Below are 5,047 nucleotides of genomic sequence, written 5' to 3' on the forward strand. Positions count from 1 at the left end.
GTAACTCTTATTTTCCCGCCATAATCACTGCTTAACCTTTAAAACTCTTAATGGATACCAATGTTCGTGCAAAACGAACAAATTTCTCCCATGATACATTCAACCACTGTTCCCTCCAAATCAAATTACATCACAAAAATTAATATTCTTGAAAACTACGTTCAGCAATACTCGAGTACCGAAAGTGCGGTTACACATAAAATTGAATAACGATGTATTCACAACCTCTGTCATTATTATTCTATAATATCATTCAGCAATCACAAATTTTGCTTCTGCGAGGGAGAAAAATTCGTAAGAGTTCCAGCGACGAATAATCATCGAGCCACACAGATAGAAAGTTATTCTCGACCCGGAAACTTTTTTTCCTCTTCCCGCCGGTTTTGTCAAAACACCATTTTCATTTCAATGTATTTTTTGCATCGCTAAATATAACCCTCCGCTCGTCCCAGGCTTGTTTTGCTGTAACGGTTTGCTCATTCCTTCGATACGGACTCGCGTAGTGCAGAAAACAACCCTTTCACGTTTAGCCACGAGTGATATGCCGGTCAAGCCTGCATCAAGAGTCGCAAAAGCGAAGCGTGGCCGTCGCAGTTACGCTCGTGTTGCGCCACTTTCTCCTTTCGAAACCGTCTCGAACGTGAAATGTTGCGTTTCAAAATCGGAACCGATATTCGCGGCACGAGAAATGATATTTGTTGGCAAACGTACTGATCCTCTTCTCTCAATCTTCTTTCAGACTGCCTAAATACACGGCGCTCGCGTGGGAGTCTGCGTTCCACGTGTCTATTAACAGTGTCGCAGGATATCGTTGCGAAATCTGCGTGTCGTCATCGTTCTTGCGACGGTGTCAGCGGAACGACCATAGACTTTGCGTGCCGGACAGGAGAAATAGATATTCAAAAATAGATCCATATTAACAATAGACCTGTACTTGGAACGAACTGATTTCAGGAAGTATGTATATAAATGACACACTGAAACATTGTATGTTTTTCAGGTTAAGTATATGGACCGGTTTTTGTTTCGAGCGTTTGTCGGATGTGATTTTAAAAGTTCCCTCGGACTCACGCAATCGATATAGGTGACCCACTTCGAGATCGCTCTGCGTGGAACACTTCACTTTGGACAAAGGGAAGTCCTTGTTTCTGAAAGGGCGCTATGCAAAAGGAAGATGCTATAACGAATTGAGAAGCATTTGTAATATTCAATTTATCGAAATAGCACAACTGTACTGTGAAAGAAAATGATACTGATCTTACATACATTTCAGATGAAAAGAAAAAGACTCTATTGTGCACTATATGTGTTGAATTATTTTTTAAAAGACATACAATCAGTCAAAGAACTGAAATGAAAAGAATGTATTTAGCGCTGTATACTTTCAACAGAGAGGGTAGTAAATAAATAATATTTGCGTTATTTTATTTAGAAATAAGGAAAAATGAATTAATAAATGAAATTAGATGAAAAAAGTGTATATACAGCGTCTAAAAATTCAGCAGAATGTTTAGAAACAGGGCTTGAGGAATACTCCAAAGGTAGCTATAAGTTAATTATTCAAAATACTTTTCTCAAAATGAAACTTATTTATTCGTTTAATTGTCAATAAAGCAGATGTTGTAATAGTTTGTAAAAATGCTTGCAACGATTATTAGAAAACACAATTTTCTTCTAAAAATGTGTGAAAATACCGATCAGAATTTATCTCCGCAATATCGTGTCCCGTTGAACGTGAAATTCTCAACAAAGACGTTATCTAGCCATTATTATCGCCTTAGCAACACCTGTTCATCTTGTCCCAGGCACTTTTCAAACTATTATTGCACGGTGCAATTCAAATTACATAAGCTAGATGAATTTTTAAGTGGCCAGTTACGGTACTGTAAATCGTAGCGCCCGTTTCAAAACCGCCTCGACGCCGGGCACCAGTCTCGTTCAGTCAGTTGGCGTCGCGACGCCGCCGCCAGAGGTATCCGAGACGCACGTACGACACTACCGTTCACCGTTTCCCTCTGATTCGTCTCGCACAAGTGAGGATAAATTGTCGAAAGAGACACGCAGTAGTGGACCGCGAACAGTGTGAATCATTGGGTGTACTTCGATTGTATCGGAAAAGAAACTGATTGACGAACAAATAAAATCGAGGGGAAAATTGAAAAAAGAAAAAACGAAAAGAAAGAGCGAGGATCGAAATATTCTCGAGCTGAAACAGCTGACAGAAAGGACTCGTCGTCGAACGTATGAACTTCCGGTACAGCGTTCCGACACCAAGTATCGAGGCTCCTCTCGATTCAGATTACGAATTGAATAGCGCCATGTAAATTGTGTTAGTGTCGAGTCGGGTATCGATGTGCTGCGAGCTTCCTAACTTTATTTCAATCGTCCCCAGGAGAAGGAGGAGGGTTGAACGTGATCGTCCCGCTCCAAGGATCAGCCGTCCTCTGTACAAATGACGTTCACCAAGATACCAGAGGCGACGAGTGACGTGATCGTGTTCCTGGTTCGAGTCAAATGACGAACGAGCCTCGTGGTTCCTTCGATCAGCGAGAAACGAAGGGATAGAGGGTATAAACTGGAAGAGATCGGTTGTCAAGGCTGAACGACCAAGTGGTGGCTCACGTCGTTGGATATCCTCCTTCCGGAAGGAAGCGAAGAGAGACAGCCGGCGTTCGATTGATCAGATATCAATGCCGCAACGTGACAGAGAAAGGTTCATAAACGTTAGACCGTGAGATTAGTCGAGTCAATTCTCCGATTGAATAATCGTTTTCTTGACGATCGACGTGGAAATTATCGTTTGATATTTCACTGTAGATGCTCCAAATGCAAATTCCTGCGAACCTCCAAGGTTGCATCTTCGATGTAGTACCCCGGCGACTTAATTAAAGGCCTAGCTGATCAACCAGAGGACGAGGAATTCGAGATTCGTCTCGGGAGGAGAAGGTTGCGTTTCAACATCGATCTCGAGGAAAAAATTTTTCCGATTGAGAGGAAGAGAAGGAAAAAGTATCGAAGAAAAAGCATCGTGTTGCGTCGTTAAGTGAAAAAGCGGAGCTTATTTCTACGCCGGCGGTCAGCGAGCCGGCAAATTGAACGAGAAAGAGATTCCGCGAGCGGAGCTTTCGTTTTAATCGCCTGATCGATCATCGTCTCTCTCGAGTAGAGAGACTCCGCTGATACTGGTTCCTACGGTCTTTTGCAGCGCATTGCAACGCTATTCCACGGTTTTCGATACATTCGAATCTCTCCTCCGAGACGCTGTTCCTTTTTTCATCATCACCTTACCCGTGACGCACGCCGCGGATTCGATAAATCAGCTTGCTCTAGACGAGGCGCGGAAACATTCGAGCACCTGCTGCCTAAATTCGTCGACTATGTTTGCGAATACTTCGTCTATTTATTGCTAAGATGCATCCGGGGTCGTTGACCCGCTGCTTGTCGCCCGAATAATTTTACTCAGCCGCGAAATTGGAAATCACGCCACCGACAAGTTCACGAGATCAAAGGTGGAGGAACAGACACACGGTCAAGATCAACGAGCGTTATCGCCGGTGTGCACGTGGCTTCTTTTCGCCCACGAATGTTACCAATTTTTCAACTCTTCTCTCTTCTACCACTTTGTGTAAACTTGTAAAGCAACGTTTATCGAACTCGCAGGATGTTCGAGTGAAAAACAGAGAGAGAGAGATTTTCAAGTGGATAGAGTATCATCGTACATTTCTAGAAAGATCCAACAAGATTTCTACCCGCTAAGCTGGATTTCGAGATAGCGATAAACACCAGGATTTTTCTGCGATTCGAACTGGCTCGTGATTCGTTTCAACGGAGCAGCAACAGCGAACGTCTGGATTGTACGACACACGACAGCCTGTACAATAAATTAAGAGACGTTCTACGAAGAAATTTTCGGATACATCCCCGTTGTAGATACCGCGAGGAAGCGTGACTGATTTCCCGGCGACCCGAATCCCGTGATAAATTCCGCGTGGAATTTTCGCCGGGATTTACCAAACGTTCACCGTCGTCTATTTATACGTGTGCTCTCGAAGGAATCAGGAGTGAATCTCCGGTGATACCTCTCTACAACTACAACTAAAAACTGTAATCGTTAGTCTGGACCTCGAGAAACATACTCCTCGAAGAAAGAGAGGGAGAAAAACAGCACGAAAGGAAAAGACAGTGATGATTTATTGTGATAGTTCTAGCTAAATCTAAGAGAAGAATTCGAAGTCAGAGTACAATTGAAACGATGATATTTCAATTGAATTGAATTGAATTTTAAACATTGCCACTCTGTCCACGAGTTACCAAATTCTTTGTCATCAACGAAAGAGAACACTTTGCAAAGATGTCCAGCTCGCCAGGTTCCCGAAAGGGGCCACCGAGGCCGAAGATTCAGCTCCCGTTGCCGGGACAATATTATCCACAGCCGGGTATGGGATACGTGTCAACCCCATACGGACAAACCCCCATGCCTATGACGCCTGTGTCCGGCCACCCTGTGTACGCGAACAGAGCCAGTGAGTTTGTCTTCACCCAGTTTAAAGGCATCAAGGACTTTACCAAATCTGGACTGAGCGTCGGAGAGAAGTGCGCGTTCTGGCTTTACGAGAAGGTCCGCGGTAGAACAATTTCACGTGTACTTTTCTACCCTTTCGTGACTGAATTCTACTTTCTAAAGAATTTCTCTTTTTATCTATCCATCGATCGTCGCCGTGTCTGTAACGGATACTGAAATTCAGATCGAATTTTCACCGGTCACGGAAGGGTCGGCGGCACGTTCATTGTCCAAGTGAATTGTTAATCATTCGAAAAGAACTGTAAATTACTTTACTTTTTCTTCTTCTTTTTTTTTAGAATAATTAAGTTAATTCTATCTTACGAAAGAAACGTGGTGTTCGCGGACGAGTTCGGAGATATTCTTTATGCCGTATATACAATATGTGGTTCAGTGGACAGTGAACGTGTCAGCGATTTTGTGTATATACCGAGTAACTTTTCACTGATATCCGCATTTACGAATTTCTGCACAGGTCAGTTCCTG

Source organism: Habropoda laboriosa, unplaced genomic scaffold (assembly GCF_001263275.1).
Source record: "Habropoda laboriosa isolate 0110345459 unplaced genomic scaffold, ASM126327v1 scaffold713, whole genome shotgun sequence".
NCBI lineage: Eukaryota > Metazoa > Arthropoda > Insecta > Hymenoptera > Apidae > Habropoda > Habropoda laboriosa.